This window comes from Eutrigla gurnardus (assembly GCF_963514095.1).
Source record: "Eutrigla gurnardus genome assembly, chromosome: 2".
Lineage (NCBI taxonomy): Eukaryota > Metazoa > Chordata > Actinopteri > Perciformes > Triglidae > Eutrigla > Eutrigla gurnardus.
The window spans coordinates 25,367,635-25,385,937 of NC_139916.1; positions in this window are offsets into that span (position 1 = coordinate 25,367,635).

Sequence of the window (18,303 nt, forward strand, 5' to 3'; positions counted from 1 at the left end):
CACGTTTCCTCCGCGGTGAGAGATGGCTAACATACCTGTGCTGACAGTGAGGATGGAGCAAGACAGCAGCAGCGGTTTCAGGGCGGCGAAGCTCCTCTAGTCACCGTTATAATGAGAATGCATGAGTGCTGGATGAGCTGTCTTCAATCATTGTCTTTGCTTCAATCAGATACACGTAGCTGGCGGCTCAGCATCACACGCTCAATCCTCGCTGGGCCCCAAACGACTGAGCGGCGAGATATTGATGGGGAATCCACCTTTGAGTGAGCCACTGCTTATCATTTGCATTAGGAGTGTTTCACAGATGTATCATCCTTCATCGTTCTTCCCTACAACTGCCACTTTTGTCGTAATGTTTGTCTGCGAGAATTCAGTGTTCAATAAACATCTGGCAGCACCGACCCCAACCCTCCATTCGCCAATTCCAGTGTCGTTTTGACGAAGGAGCCGCTTGCTCATTCATTTTTTAATATTGTGCCACGGAGAGATGTTTACGAAGCTGCAAAGTGCCGTTTTGCTGAAATGTGTTTGACTCCCTTTGAAGTGTTGCGTTTATTTCTCATTATGTGGGTTTAAGAATGTGATGTTTGAAAGCAGCATAAATATATCGTTAACCCAGCTGATCATGGAGCAGTCACAGAAACATGTCACTGGATGGTAATGCTACTTTCAGCCCAAGTAACATTATCATCCATCAGTATTTGATAACGAGAGGAAGAACTGATATCTCTCTCTGAGATGTTCTTTTATTCTCCTTTCATGTGTTACATTCATCTCCTTACACAAGATGAAAGGAGCATCCAAATACCATGACTGCAGATACCAGAGAAATACGTTACATACAATATGTGTGCACATTGTGATTATGGTCAGTCAAGACAAGGATATACAATATGTGTCCCTTTCTTCAACACAAGCAAAATGTGAAAAAAACAAAATGCTTAGTGTGGTGGATGATGAGGAGTCGCACAGCCTGAGGAAAGAAGCTGTTCTGGTGGTACGACAGCAGACACTCCTGTATCACTTGGCAGACAGCAGCAGGGTGAACAGCCTGTTGTCGGGGTGGGCTTTATCTTTTAATATCCTTCAGGGCCTGTTCAGGCACCTCTTCTCACCACTGTCACTGACGCTTGGTAGATGGGTACCAATGGTGTTCTGGGAGGTTCATATCGCCACTCTTTGCAGACGTTTCTGGAGCGTGAGCTTTGGCAGCCAATAAGCGGTGGTCAGCGTGCTAGTTAGCATGGTAGTTAGTTTAGCCCAGATAGCCGGGTTAATCAGGCACAATGGACCAGGATTTGAGTCAAACTACCTACCAACACTGTTATAATGGAGACGGTAAATCTGTGGGAAAGCAACAAATACAGACTAGGCAGCGAGTCCCACAGCGTTCAGGCAGTCACAGACCACAGTAATAGTAGTAATAACTAATGTGTGTTTATTTATGCTTATTATCTCTTTCTGTCCCTTGTTTTTCTGACATCACCTGGATTATGACAGTGGTCGATCCTCTGGAGATGGGGCAGACACAACACTGCTATTTGTAATGTTACAAGCAGTTCTCTCAGTAATTCAAATGCGTAAAGTGTGAAAACTGGTCCGGCCTGCCGTGATGGACTTTTGGCTCTTTAAACAGACTGTGAGAGTTTAAATAAATAGATTAAATAAATAAGCAAATAACTAATTCTTATTATTAGACTGTTGAATTCAAAGACATGCAACAAGTTAGCAAATACACTTATAAAAGCAGTGAGTCATTAGAACACAGAATACAAGAATAATAAGTGGAACTACAGGGAAATTATAATTGGCAACACAGTCTGCTTTCACTGATTTCTCAGGTTGGCTGATGGATGTAAAGCAAGACCTGAGCATCCAACTTACATCCGTGTGGCTGTTACAGGTACATTTGTAAGGAAAATATATTCATACAACATTACTGAATAGTGTTCTCTCATTCTTTGCACAATTAACATAATTTTTAAGGAATAATATTTATTATTTTTGTGAGAAGTTGTTGGTATTATAGGAGGACTATATGGGGTCAGTTCAGTCTCATTAATAATGAATGCACAGAGAAGGATTCACAAATGTATTTTGTGATTTATATATAAATGACTCTCTTCTCACAAATACATTTCGTTTTAAATAAATGTAATATAAATCCATAAATATATTAATTAAAAAATTTGAAATTTTCATCAAAAAATGTATTTGTATGTTGTTACATTTATAAACAAACTTGAATTTAAAAGACGCTTTTCATTTGTGAACTTGTTTGCATTTATTTGTGGATTTTTGAGACTCTCCTGACGTGGCTGGATTCACAAATGCGATTTTTTCAACAAGGAACTATCTGTAGCCAATCAGATGCCTCCCTCCTTTTCAGCCAATCACATGACTGCAATCCCACGAGGGGTACCTCACCATGGCCAGAGCACAGCTTTTTCTCTGCACAGTTTGCGCATTTGCGTTAGCTAACTAGTTAGCCATAATGCTTTTAGACAACGGATCATAAGCTAACTTAGCTAGCATAATATGATCCTACTAACATCAGAAAACATAACCGTATCGGTAATTTGCTTGCTAAAACTTACCTGTTGTTAATGCATGCAAAAATAAGTTACAAGCAAACCATAATAACTAATAGGTAAATTGCTTACTACATTGGTTTGACTGTGCTGACTATAAGAGCTAGCTAACGTTAGCTAGCTAATGGATTTAGCTAGCTAATGGATTTAGCTAGCTACAAACAAGCTAACGTTGGCTAGAGAGATAATAAAATTACTTTTTTAAATACTTTTTGCTATTATTTCTTTTACCGAAAAGCAACGCAAAGTGCGCAGAGAAAAAGCTGTGCTCTGGCCATGGTGAGGTGCCCCTCATGGGAATGGAGTCATGTGATTGGCTGAAAACGAGGGAGGCATCTGATTGGCTACAGAGAGTTCCTTGTTGAAAAAAATGCATTTGTGAATCCAGCCATGTCAGGAGAGTCTCAAAAATCCACAAAGAAATACAGACCAGTTCACGAACAAATGCAAACAAGTTCACAAATGAAAAGCGTCTTGTAAATTCAAGTTTAACAGTTTGTATATAAATGTAACAACATACAAATACATTTTTGATGAAAATTGCAAATATTTTTTTAATTCATATATTTATGAATTTATATTACATTTATTTAAAACGAAATGTATTTGTGAGAAGAGAGTAATTCATATATAAATAACAAAATACATTTGTGAATCCTTCTCTGTGCATTCATTATTAATGAGACTGAACTGACCCCATAGGACTAAGCCTGCCATTATTAATATAAATAAATGTCTCAATAAATAAATAAATAAAGTTTCAGTTCTCAAATAAATGTCCTGGTTCATGTAAATATAATTACAATTGGACATACATAGATGAATAAATCAAATGAATTATGAGGTTGGAATATTGTTCTGTTAACATTATTCCTCTTTTTATTCATTTCCGTATTTATTTATCCATGTGTAAATGAGGCGGCGTGCTTTGAAGGCGTCACCGAATAGCCATTGGTTCATATGAGAGTTCAGAGACTGATGGTACATGTCTTGCTCCCATCGACTATTTTCCTTTTTCAGCAAAAAAGAGAAGTCAATTAGCAACTTTTATAATTTTGGCCACATTTGGATGGATTTAAACCCAGTATTCACTCTCCTTTTAGCTCTAGTTTGGTCAAAACCAATTTAGCGAAAAAAATATCTGTCTCTTCAGTTGCTATTTGCTCCAATATCTTCCTTAATGGCTGATAATTCTTTCTAGGTTTGTCACTACAAGGGACGATTTCACAAAACAAATGGACAAATAAAAACATTGATTGGTGCAGATTAAACACTAATTTAGATAAACTTGACTGTGAGGTGAGAGCTTTGTGTCGTTTGTCGTTTAATAGAGTTAGTGAACTGATGAAGCTCATTTAGACTGACACATCATATTAAATACCCCCTGAAGGGTCATGCTGGGAATTTATTTCCCGAATTACTTTTCTATTTCCTCGACAATATTTTTGCATTCCCTTGAGTTGCTTCCAGAAAGGAGAGATGATGTGAAACACTGCAATGATGCTCATTACTCCTTTCTAAAGGCTGAGCTCTGACAGTATAATGCAGCCACTGGCTGGGAGCACAAGTGTAGCTGCTCAGCCTGGCTTTGCTTGTTGAAGCCGTGGCAGCTTATATGGTTACTGCTCGGACTACGACTGCAGATGTGGTTTCATGGGCATCCTGTGTGAAAAGACCAATTGGTTTCCACGGGAACCGAAAGGATACTTCTCCAAAAACGTGGTGCTTCGCATCGCTTCCACGTCCAGTGTGAAACCAATATAAGATGTGAAATAACTGGACGTATTCAACCATCCCAAAATGCATTGTATTTCTTCAGACTGCCCAATGGCGGACTGTGAGGTAGACATTGCTAGACATTGCATAGCTAGCCTGACGTTAGCTTTTAGCAGGCAGTAGCCAATCAGAGGCATACTGAGAGGGCACCTCGAACATTTATGGGACAGACCTGGCAGCTGGGATGGATCGGTCACTGACTGTGTGAAACAAGAGAGTCAGTCGTGTTCTGCACGGTTACTCTAGTCTGAATCTGTGAGATGACTGACTACTGATAACTGATAATTGACTATAAGAGATGGAAATAAGAAGAGCTGGGAAATAAATGTGGCATTGATAAAAATGAATGTGGCATTATGAAATTAACGACCCATTGAATTAATACAAATGTGTATTATGAAAGAAAAGGCCCATAGAAAAAGAAATGAATGTGTATTTATATCTGAATTTATTTATATATTAATTGCCTCAATCATTTATTTCAGGATTTATCTCATAGGCATATTTCATTATTTCAGAGGCATATATATCCATCCATCCATCCATCCATTGTCTACCGCTTATCCTGTATAGGGTACACCCTGGACAGGTCGCCAGTCTATCACAGGGCCAGGCATATATATGTATTCATTTATATATTTCTTTGATATTGGCTGAAATGGCATTCCATGTGTCCTGGCTGCAACCTTCTGAAAAGTGAAGCCAACAAGGAAGTGCCTTCAACCTGCATTCGTCCTACTGGCCATCAAAAAAAAAAAAAAAAAAAATGTTGATGTATGCCCTCAGTAAACAATGTAAACATGAGTTTATGGTCTCAATCGCACGTTTTCTTCAATACAGCATGATGTTCATTTGGTAAATTATGGTCCATTTATAGTCAATTAAACCATAAAGCAGTGGATGCTTCAGGACGGGGTTTCCTTGGGACTGACAGGTTGCCAGGTTATGTCACATCCACTTCTTATACAGTCTATTGGCTCTGCCTCCAAAATTGGCTTGACATGCCATCTGAATACACCTTTAACATTGAGCCACATAAAGAGCTGTTTTAGTGTGTATTACTTTGGGGGAAACATTCATCTGAAAGGTGGCATAGAGCAGTGAGAGCAGCTTTGTTTGCCTAAGGAACAGAGCGTGGCCCGGCACCTGTTTTCATAGTGATGGCAAACCCACCACAGATGTCTGATACCAGATAGAAAGTCAGTGTTAACACGGCTGGCTTCAACCCGCTGCCCATCTATCAGAGGCAGACGATGACAAGTGCTGATATCATACTGGACACAGAAAAATAAAACACATTATTTGGAGCCCACTGATGGATCTCAGGCAGGCTGTTGAGATCCAGCACATTCAGCTGAGGACGGAGAGCTTTGTCAGGCAAACAAAGGAGAAGACAATGCAAGCATTTCCAATATGCATTGGATTCTCAAAGCCTGTTATCCATTGTGCGTCTAAAGATGGACAAGAGTTATTGAAAAATCTATATTCCAACCCTGCATTCAGTACCATTATGGATTATTTCTCGCAATTACAGCAGTTGGAGAGGTATGCAAAAGTGTTGCAAAATGTAAAAAAAAAACAAGAAGAAGATTAGTGGTATTTCATATGAAAAGAATCTGAATAAATTCCTGTTTAAGCACCTACACCTGTGACTAACAGCTTCTCGTTTAAAGCTAATAGTAGAACAGATAAATTACCTTAAATTGTCTTTCATGTAATCTGAAGAGAAAACATAACCTCTGGAAATAACCCAAGGACAAACTGAAACGTTGCTGGGCCCAATCATTCACAATTGAACATACAGTAGTGGTGCTTCAGTCCGCCTTACTCAACCTTCAATCTATCAAACCTTCAATCTGAGAAAGATGACAGAACCGTAAAGGAGGGGAGATGGGAGAGTACCAATTCTTGATTAACAGCTGTCCATTATATGTTTATATACGTGGGTGAGGCTCTCCAATTATAGCAGGAAGGAGATACAGTGGCTTTTAGCTATAGGGGACCATCAAATATGATATTCTTCTTCTCATAATTAACAAAGAGAAGAAGAGAACAACAGTTTAAATACATGTATTCTACTACATGGCCTACAAGTATAATATATAGTAGATGTATACACAATGTCAATGAACTTTACCCAAAATCCCCAAATATTTCTTTTTTGGTACATCCGCTAAAACACGTAACATTCAAAATTACAAGCAACATTTTTTTTACCTGCACAAAAAAAAATATTTTACTGCAATATCGTATTGTAATGTTGTATTTGTCTTTCTTTCTCGTCACTTCCACCACGGGATCCAATCTAGATCAGATGATATTTGTGTTTGTTTGGTTTTGCAAGTTGACAGTTATTTTCAATAGTTACTCTTTGAATTGATGCGATCGTTGAAAAAAGTTTGCTTTCACCTTTGTTTTTAGTTCATTCCAAAACTGTTTTGAAGGATGAAAATGTGTTTCAAAAAGGGTGGCTTGATATTATTTTCAAAATGTAATATACATCATAGAAACACAAAGTCTGCGTTAAGGTCCTGCATCAGCTTCCAGACTGTGTTCGGGAAGCACAGACAAGTCTTAATTTTTGCCTCCAGGGCTGAAGTTGATGCTGACTTCAGGGCTAACTAAGCAGTCCTGAATATATTTTTAAATGTAAGTTTGCATGCCTTGCAAATCCCCAGCTGCCCACCTCCACTGGCATACATTTGGTTCTCCACCCATTCTTGAGGCAGTCCTCTACCAGCTCCTGGTGCTTGGCTCTCTGCCATCCTCTCCTCCCAGGGTGCTGTTGCCTGGTGGTCTCAGAGTCCTAGATGATGTTGAGTCTCCTACAAGGACTAGACAATGTGAGCTGGTATCTTCAGCTACCTCTCCAGGTAATCACCCAGTCCCGTGCTGAGGAGAGTTTGCCTTAGGTCACCTGACGCCTCCTTGACAAGCGGATCATATCCTGGCAGTGTCATGTCTGCTGTCGATAGTGGATGGTTTGAGGATCTGGTCCTGCCTCCAGCGATAGCACCCTAGCAGGTGCTCAGGATGCTCCAGGGTTCCTGTCCTGGAACACAGGCAGCATGTTTCTGTGTACAGATTGGATGGGTTGGGTAGAACATCATGTGTTTTAACAAACTACCTGTCTGCTTTTTCTGTTGTTCTTGTGTTTGGTGAGACAAAGACACATTTCCTCCTTGCTGGACGAGAAAGATTTACTCTATTGTATTGTTCCCCCAGACAGTGCGGTTGCCACTACTGTGATGTACACATTTGACATTGCTTGTGCCATTGGAAGTACCACGACAAAACTAGAACATACCATAATAATACCGTGGTAGTTTTGTGTAATGCAAGCACTGTAGATGCTAACTGATTCATTGACTATCTGCTATGATTTCAGACAGTTGTCAGGCTGAAAGCAGCAACCTTGCAGTCAGACTACTTGGGTGTGTTGTTTTTTCTCATAGACCTTGATACAATCGGATTTCTTTTTGCAACCAAAGGAGGATTACTTTTCGCCCCCTGATGGCCATTAGAGAGAATACAGCCTGGCATCGACTACTACATTTCTGGTATTACGACAGTATAAAACAAATTCTCTGTACTAATTTAGGTGCACCTCTGCACGTAGAGCTGAGAATAAGCAGAACTCAGAACTCTACATGCACCACCGTGCATGTGTTACTTTATGCCATGCTATTAAAAACACATACGGGCTCTCGCTGGATCAGGCTGACATCAAAGAACTCAGAGACGAAAGCTGACGGATCAAACGTCACCTGTTAAAAATTGCATTTGAATGCAACACAAAGAGTACGGTTAGCAGCCAGCTGAATGCTGTCGTGTGTGTACGTTCTAGACAGCATGAGAAAAACCACTCCGAGTCCATATGTATACTGCTACAGTATAAACACATACACACACACACTCACACACACACAATATTAATATCAAGATATCAAACACATTAACTTTCATTTCAATTTTATGTAAATGTAAATGTTATGCAAACATTTATATAAGGTCAATGTAAAGGGTCACATATGACACTGAAGCTTTTCTATCATGTTGAGTCAGTGTGAATAAATTAAATAACTTAAATTGATCAAATTAACATTGACATACATTCATTTACATGAACACAATGTTTTAGTTCAACTATTAAACTTGAATATAAAAAAAACACATAAGCTCAGTTCTGAGACTTCAAGGGTCATCATAGTTAAGTGACGTTTCCTAATTCTTGCACATTCTCATATCCTCCATTCTGGTTCTAGTAAAGTAAAGTTAAGTTAACTTGACTTGTTTGCATTGAGTTTATGATTCATTTTTTAAATAAATAAATGTTTGCTTTAATATATTCCAGTTACATTTCACTTAAAACTATTTGTTTTGTATCATTTTCACCCACGATGGTAGATTTGTTCAAACGAACATGCTTCTGTTATCACTGAAAGTAGCTCCGTGTTTCTGGACATTTTGGTCTGCTGGTCCAGACAAAGACCTCTGATATTTAATTTAATATAACTTTATTCAGCTTCCTTCATCCTGGTGTGCGTCATGTCATCAACGTAATAATGAATACATTCACACTCTGTTGTGTCTTGTCCAGCCCGTTCTCACTCCTACGCTGTCAAATAGGTCAGGAGCAGCTTGGTCAGTGGCCCGACGCATCACACTATGACGCTCTACGTTGCCATAGTTACAGTGGGAATTCAGGGGACGTAGAATTAAAACCGATAGGGCGAAGGTTGGTGTGCATGGATGGATCAAATAAACTTTCACCCAGGAGGCCGGTGTTCATGTGAACCCAAAAGTCAACAAATGGCTTATTTTAAGTTACGTAATTCACATACTTATTTCAACGCCAAATTATGACCAATCTTTGGGAAAAATCTCACAAGCGGACTTTGACACATGCAAAACGGAATCTAGAGGGCTTCCTAGATGGTGAAGCGAAGGGCCACTGACCAAGCTGCCGTATTTGATTAGTTGGTTTTATCCGAATTTAACTAATCTAAATTGCTCATTTAGCAAATCATTAGTGGTATAATAGTGAAGGGCTTTTTACAGTTCTTTTTCATTACAATTTTCTTTTATTTTTTTGAGTAGGCTACTGCTTATCAAAACTTTTTTAATATATATAATAAAATATACCTTGAGGTAAGTGGAAATGTAATCATTTTCTCAATTAGTTCCAAATACAATCACATATTTTTTAATAAGTCGTTTTTCTTTGCTAATTATTACACTCTTTGGATAATGTTTTAGCTTTTTTGTAATAAAGCCTTGAATCAACCTCTGGCTAATCAAACAATACTCATCTGTAAGATAAACATTCTTGTTAGCTTTGGTCTTTTCATCGCATTGTTCCTCTGTAATGATTTAAAAAGCGTATTCCTTATGCTGAATCTGAATCACAAGGGTCTATACACAGGAAGAAATGCTCATGAAGCTGGTCGGAGCAGCCTGTCTCACCTCACACTGCAGGGTTAAAGCCAAGCGGTCAGATGTGCAAAAAGAAACAGGCCTTTTAATGCATGTACACTTACTCACAAGGCATTCACATTAAAAATACACGCAGTGAAAATGTGCAAACCTCGCCCGTTCTTCAGACGTACGCATGATTTCAAAAGGAAACAAGCGTGAAATGGGAATTAAATCAGATGTTATTGCTAGCTAATTTTACAGTGTATCTTTCCATTGCAGACCAGACAACAGCCAATTTTAATAATAGAAATGATAAATTCTAAACTAATTAGTTGCTTTTATGCTTTCAATTTGATTATTTCTGATGGGTCTTAATTTGTTGTTTTATCGTCTTCTATACTCTTTATTCTCCCGTCATTAGTGAAGCGCTTTGTGAACTGTTTCTTGGCATAAACTCAACCGTCAGAGACGATGATTGAAACATCACTCCGACTGACGGCGAATGTGTGGCGAATGAATATCACCGTGGGTGCTATAAATATCCACTGGGATGTGTAACGGTTGCGTGAAAGGGCGGTTGTGAGTTTATTAGCATTCATGCTTGTTCAAATGAATAATACAAATAGACATACATATATACATGATTGCACATCATAAAACATTGAATCTATACTCATATACACACGTCATAAATATAAGCACATACACACAATTAATTGTATTTGGCTCAATATTGGTAAACATTTAGGCTATTATTTAATTTCCACTGTCCCTCAATTCAAAGTTTGGAGAGTGTTTGGCATAATAATTCAAACTTGTGTTCAGTATACAGGTTTGCATGCAGGTTTGCATGCAGTATGAAAAATGCTGTGGAAATATCGTAAAAAAGAGAAAGTGGGACATTTTGCTCTGCATTATTTGGAAAGTGAGTGCAGAGTCAGGAAATGTCGGTCCGACAGCAACAAAGGTCCAGCAGGTGTTAGATAAACCAGTCATGTGGTGCCTTAAACATTAAGGATTTCACTCACTGCAGACAGGCAAACCGTGATAGATGACATCGGCATAAGCCCTTTGCTTGTCCAAAACATGAATTGACTCAAATGTGTCTGCAGCATCACTGAATCAACACCTTCTAAACCTCCCAAATCTTTCAGTTTTTCAGGAACAGAGGATAAAACAACAGCTGATGGGCTGGATATTAAATGCTAACCGGCCACTTGAGGTTTAAAAAAGAAAAAAAAATCACCTGAGGGCTGTAAAAACTCCTTTCCGGCAGCAACTTTGCTATAGCGGTGATGGAATGAAATGGTCTGCTGAGGTTTTGTAAAAAAGGCCATCCCGTCGTCTCAAACCATGAAGAAAGATAACATCTCACAGCAGTCAGATTGAATCACAAGCTGTGAGCCTGCAAGAAGAACAAACCCTCCCGCGTATGTTTTCCCAATTCACCCCTCGGCCTGGGCTTTTGCTTTATCGACGTCTGCGGCAGAGTATGAGGTGAACACATCAGCCACTTCTGCCTGTCTCCTCTTTCATCTTGGGGGACATATGGGATCCACCGTTACAGCTGCTGCTGTCACTGTTACTGTAGCAACCTTTGATACGTTGGCCTTTTGTGAGATGAAACTCACATTCTTACATAAAGCTGGAGATTCAATGGGAAGCCGAAGAAAATACTCTCTGGATCTGCTGGAAACTACATGTGCACTCTGCTGTGGCTGAACAGCATCACAAGAAGAATACCCTTAGAGTTAAATATAACTCCTGGAAAAAAAAGAGGGGGGAAAAAAATCTATTTTCCACAATTCACATCGCCTCTACTCTCTTCCATGCTTTGAAGATTTCTACATGTCAAGGCTCGTATAATATTTTCAGTGAATTATGCACATTATCTTTCCACATTCATCTCCTCTGAGATGTGGTGCACTGCTTCCCAGGTGGAGGCAGTGAGGATTTAGCCCGCTGTATTGTGTCTTTTAGTGAACAACGGAAGTGAGCCTCCTCCTCCCATTCAGAGTCCTGCATTGACGCACGCACCGCATATATAATCCGGTGCCTTAATCCGGTGCGCTTCACCTTTTATCACTGCTTTATATAAATCAGATGTTCAGCTGCAGAATTGACCCCCAGTTGTCAAACATCCCCGGCTCCGTCACTGTTGACTGTACGTGTTGTGGACGCGGTGGACCACTAGAGGGCGATCACTGTGTGAAAGAACCACCCAGCGGCTCCAGCGTGTGAGTGTGAGGGATAATGACAGGCTCCATATGTGGTCTGCCTCTCTGCTTGTTTTCTCTGGATATGTGAACACATCCCAGTGTGCAAAGAGAGAGCGAGACCTGGCACACAAACGTGGTAAGCCATTAGCAGCCGACACAGTGAGGGCAGAATAGCTGCCGGCGTGAGAGGAAAACTTTAGTGTTGCTTCATCGTACAGTCAATTCAACCTTATTAACATGAATACAAAGCATCTCATTGTCGAAGTGACGCCTGACGAGGCTAATCTGCAGTCGTAGTAGTGGGTTTCCTCAATATGCAGCCGAGGATTTTACATCTACAGAAAAGTAGCTCTAGTAGCTGATGCACCATGATGTAAGGTGCTTTATACTAGATTGGGAGCATTTCTGTTGCCTCCCAAGCTTGACAAACAACACACACAGAGGGAGAGTGAATTCTCTCTCTGCTCAGGATGACATTACTCCACTATATAGCTAATAGTTGCAGCTCTATTAATCAGCTGAATAGTGCACCTTTAATCTAAAATCTCCACAGATACAAGTAAGTGTGTATATCCAGTCGAGTCAGCGTCGCACTGATATCCGGGCCGATACCGACTCAAATAGCTGGATCAGGTGTCAGTGACAATGTGTTTCATTTTGATAAATAGCAATTCAGTATATTTATGTGTCTTTTTTTGTTACAATTTTGTTTTACAATGTATGCAAGCCTGATGTTGCCTTACACATAAAATAATGACACTTGTACTCGGTATTGAGTCAGTTGCTGAGTCAGTTGCTGGACTGAACAGGTCGGATCGGTGCATTTCTAGTATCGGTATGATAGTAAAGGTTTGGGGCATCCTGGTGGTCTAGTCTAGGGGTTTAAGACACTGACTATGTAGTTGCAACGACAGCAGACTTTCGTCATGTCTCATTTCCTTCTCATCTCTCTAATGACAAAATACAAGCATACAGCACATCAAATAAATAGTTTACTCCCTTGCTCAAAGGTATGTCTGCAGAGAAAGAAAGGAATATTCTAATGCTGATGCCGGCATAATGTTCAGGCTGAAGCCTCCTTTTAATAAAGTCCAATGTAGCATGAAACAGCGGTGCAGCTGTGCACCTTTTAAGGGAGAGTTCTCGGCTAAAGTGGCAATCTGGAAGATTTTCATTTAAATAAATGTCTGTTGAGTCGCTATCGCTGTAGGGGATAACGCAATGGTGATTGGGCCTGTGGTCCACGAAAGAAAGTGTTGCAATATTACAAACTGGGTGTTGATGACGACATTCCCAGTTTGAGAACTGAAACCTTTAGGATTGGAGAAGTAAAACATGAAGTGTGTACTAATCTATACTCGAATGAAGACTTGATGTGTTGCTGGAGGCAATGCTGTAGGTTATTACTAACTAAGTGGACAACTGACCCAGGGCCCCACACCACCAGGAGCACCAACATCGCACCACTAATGGACAATATCTAACGACATGATAAATTCGAAGAAGAAGATGGTTCTCGCTTTGCTTTGTGATCTCGAGTCCCTGTCTTGAAGAGAACGTAACGGTGTCTCTAAAATGCAGTTCAAGCTCTTAACCCTCATTATATTAGGCTGTATGAGAGCTGTGCTAATCAATACTTTTATGTTAACAGGTTAAATTACTGTGAAATGTGTGTTGGGTCACCCAAGAGATAAACCCACATCTGCAGCTCCCAAGAGCTGAGGGGAACCAACTCATAGTTCTGGTGTTATAGTGGTGTTACAATTTTTGGTTGAGTCTGTCTGTTTGCATTAATCTTGCACATACTGTAGCTGTTTGAAGAGAAAAGGCTCAGATTAAAGGGCCAGTGTGTAGAATTTAGTTAAATCTGTTGGCATGAATGGAATCTCAGTATGTTTACTTTTGTGTATAATCACTCGAAACTAAGAATTGTTCCTGTTTCGTACATCTATATATGGAGCGAGTCCTCTTCATGGAGTCAGCAGTGTTGCACCGCCATGTTTCTAGGAAGGCTAAAGAGAGGTGAAGCCACGCCCCTTCCAGTAGATGTTAATTTGGAAAAATGTGTATGGTAGTCATGTGTGCCATAGATTGCACACATGTTTGTACATGTTTAAAGATAATTTTGCGTGTCAAAAAAAAAATCAAATTTTTTCATAGAACTGTTGAAATAGAGAGACAACACACGAAAGGTGTCATCTCTCTCTGAAGCTACGATGTCTGTGTGTTCAGTACCAGGATGTAACGTTACTATAACAACAGGTCTCTCTGTGTGTTGGGTACCAGGATGTAACGTTACTATAACAACAGGTCTCTCTGTGTGTTGGGTACCAGGATGTAACGTTACTATAACAACAGGTCTCTCTGTGTGTTGGGTACCAGGATGTAACGTTACTATAACAACAGGTCTCTCTGTGTGTTGGGTACCAGGATGTAACGTTACTATAACAACAGGTCTCTCTGTGTGTTCAGTACCAGGATGTAACGTTACTATAACAACAGGTCTCTCTGTGTGTTGGGTACCAGGCTGTAACGTTACTATAACAACAGGTCTCTCTGTGTGTTGGGTACCAGGATGTAACGTTACTATAACAACAGGTCTCTCTGTGTGTTGGGTACCAGGATGTAACGTTACTATAACAACAGGTCTCTCTGTGTGTTGGGTACCAGGATGTAATGTTACTATAACAACAGGTCTCTCTGTGTGTTGGGTACCAGGATGTAATGTTACTATAACAACAGGTCTCTCTGTGTGTTAGGTATACCAGGAAGTAACGATACTCACACTAACAACAGGTCTCTCTGGGTGTTGGGTACCAGGATGAAATGTTACTATAACAACAGGTCTCTCTGTGTGTTAGGTATACCAGGAAGTAACCATACTCACACTAACAACAGGTCTCTCTGTGTGTTAGGTATACCAGGAAGTAACCATACTCACACTAACAACAGGTCTCTCTCCCGTCTTTCTCTTCCGGCTGATAAAAAGAGTTGCTGGATAAAACACATCAGCTAAGGTAACGTTAAATTTGTGTATGAAACATAGCTAATTTAGCGAGCTTGCTAGGGCTGTATTGGTGACATTCCACAACATGAGATGTAGTTCATTGAGTGAAAAACAAAACTAAGTGATACTACGGCAAACCTACCACAAACTGCTCCATAATTGACTTGTTAAAGTGTAGCCAGTGTTCACCAGCCTGCTAATGTAGTATTAAAGAACAAGATAATAAGTGAGATGGCTAACTAGCGTGCTGCTCGCTAGTAAGTTAGCTAGCTTACCAATTAGGCATTAAGTTGTTAAATTTGAATCATTTAGTCCATCTCACTTCCTGACATTGCTACTCCACTGCTCGTCATTACTACAAAACCTCACCTGAGTGTGCATCTTGCTGATGATTTACTTTCTATGGTAGGGTCCCTTACAAGAGTCACAATGTCAACATACACATACAAATGGCCGCTGCTCTGTTGAATATGAATGTACATTCTACTATAAGTCTTCTGGTGTCCCCAAGTAGCAGAAAAGATACTATAGTGCTACATTCATCATGGGGGTTAATTGGGCCCAGCAGGTCATTTTACATGCAGTTTAATCTAGCCATTTTTCAAAATGTGTTCTTCTAATCTTTTTTAAAGGTGGGTTATTTTTTCCTCTTGTCTGAATGATTGGTAAAAGTTCCAACCCCATGCTACAGATCGACCCGTGCTGGTGGAGGGAGGGGACAGAGGGAGTGTGGCAGGCCTACATACACACAGCTGAGCTGCTGACACACGCACATGGCCGTCGAGGTGAGCGTGCACCTGTGATTTTGCGTCACAGAACCTAGACCTACCTGTTGAGCAGGCGCGCGCACACAGTGAACAAACTCGGAACGTCTCTCTTCGCTGCAGCGCGCGAAGCTTTTAAGAGGCGGAACGCGCTGAGCCCCCGGCCCGGAAAGGGTTAAACGGTTTCCACGGAGCGGCTGGCTGGAGGTTAGTTGGGCTGTTGCGGTGCACAGCGTCAGTGTGGACGCGGCGGTGGACAGCGGCGCACCAAACCCGAAACAACTTCACAGCGAAGCTGCGACCGCACGACAAGAACCAGCAGCCATGTCGGAGCGAGGGAGGATCTTTGGATTTGACAGCGCTCGGTCTTACTACTCCTGAGCGCGCGCGCGCGCGTGAGTGATTGTGTGTGAGAGAGAGAGAAGGAAAGAGAGTGCTGCTCTTGTGGTTGTGTGGATATCGCCTCCATGGACGGGCAACGGGGCTTTTACGAGATGGAGTGCCCGACGGAGAACCCCAGCAAAGCCGCGGAGTACCTACAGGAGCTGAACAAAATCATCGAGACCCAGCAGGGGCTGCTGGAGAAGCAGAGGGTCCGGATCGAGGAGCTGGAGCTCCAGGTGACGGATCTTTGCAAGGAGAACGTCTGTCTAAAGGAGCAGCACCAGCGGCACCTGGCCACCTGCAGACTCCAGCAGGGCAACCACTCCGCCCTGCTCGCCATCAAGGAGAATGCCATGCAGGAAAAGTAAGTTGTTCATGTGTGCCACATGGTCTGCTGGAGCAGGGCGCTGGCACCAGCATTGTTTACGATCTCTCTGTGTGTGTGGCTTTGTGTGTGTGACACGGCGTGTGTCATGTCCGACCACGCAACCGAATCAAATGCTCACTTTCTCCGCCACTTTGTCACGGAGCCGTCTTTTAATGATCCGTGTCATTTCTACGTCGATGGGATCATTTGCAGGCTCGCGCGCGGTACTGCGCACGCGTATTGCGTAACACGGATAGCGGCGTTAAACCACGGATGTCATATTCCACAGAGTGTGTGGTGAAAGTCCCGACCAGTGGGTGTGACTTTGTTTTTATCCGCCGGCCAGCTGCGTGGCGTTTGTAAGGAATCAAGGTTTTACGCATCTTTCGGTGCCGCGCTGGTTGCTTAGGCGACGAGTAAAGCCAGATGTGGGAACATAATGATGCGATCCACAGTTCATGTCCACACAGCAGCGTTGACTTTGACTTATTTTCCCCACGACCTTTTTTTCTCTCTCTTTTGAAAACGACATCGCCGCTTTGGAGAGCTGCCCGGTGCTACTATCAGAATAGATTGAGAAATGTTCCATCAAGGCTGCCAGCACATTTCAGGTTAATTGTTTAATGAAAATGGAAGTATCCACATGGCTAATGTAGCAAGAAAACACAGTTCTGTTTTACTGTATTTCAACAGAATATTATGAAGCTTTTTTTAATCCCATGGGTTCCTCGTTGTGGTGTTTGTAACGTTTTGTAAGCAGACTGTTTTTTTTTTGTAAAGCAGCTTAACGTTACGTTACCATTGCATATTTTTCTGATAAAAATCAAAATGTGCTTAAAAATACAGTTTAACATAGTGGTATCACTTTGCATTTCGCGAAGACACAATTTTATTGCGTCACAGAGAAGATGCATCTGTTTTTAGTGAACAACAATCAATTCTGACGTAAGATTCTCATAAATCACACGGTCTCTAAGCATAGATAAAGCATAAACAAATAAATCAGGGAATATGTATCGCTTGTCGACCATGTTAGCAGATAGACACCTTCCTCAAGTCACTTGTGACCATATTTGTGATTATCCTGATGATGGACATTCACCACCATCAGTTTATTGTGAGGGTTTTTTATCGTGACCCGTGATAAAATATCCTCCAATCCCTAATGTGTGTCACAGTATATCAATTAACCCTGAGGGCTGTCTTGATATACAGAGAACCAAGATGTTTTAAAATGAGATATTGACATCAGATTGATAAAGTACATACATAAGTACACACGCTTTTGTGCAGTTAAGGACTTTACACACCGGCGGCGTAATGATAAACAACACGAAAATATGCCACACTCTCCTATGAATTTTAAATGTTGTTTGCTTATTGTGAAAGGTAAGAATGGAAGGAGTGGATCTAGTCTGTGCTGCCTTTATTGGTTGAAAGGTGTAAAAAAGTTTGCAGTCTGAAGTGTTGTTGTCTAATTGTCATAAATAAAGGAGCCCGTTTCACACATCGTGATTGGTTGATGCCTTTTATTAGCGCTACAAAAGCTCTGAAAAATCAACCTTGTTTGAAAAAGTTATATAAAATGATATACCAGCATACATTACGTTGAATGAAAAATGACAGACGGACAAATCTCAGATCTGAAAAAAATGTGGATAATCTCTAGAGATTATCCAAATTTTTTTCCAGATTTTTTTGTCTTGTAAATTTACAACTTTAATCACGGAAAATTACCCATAACCCCTTGTGCTGTAAATCATTTTAAAACGTTTTT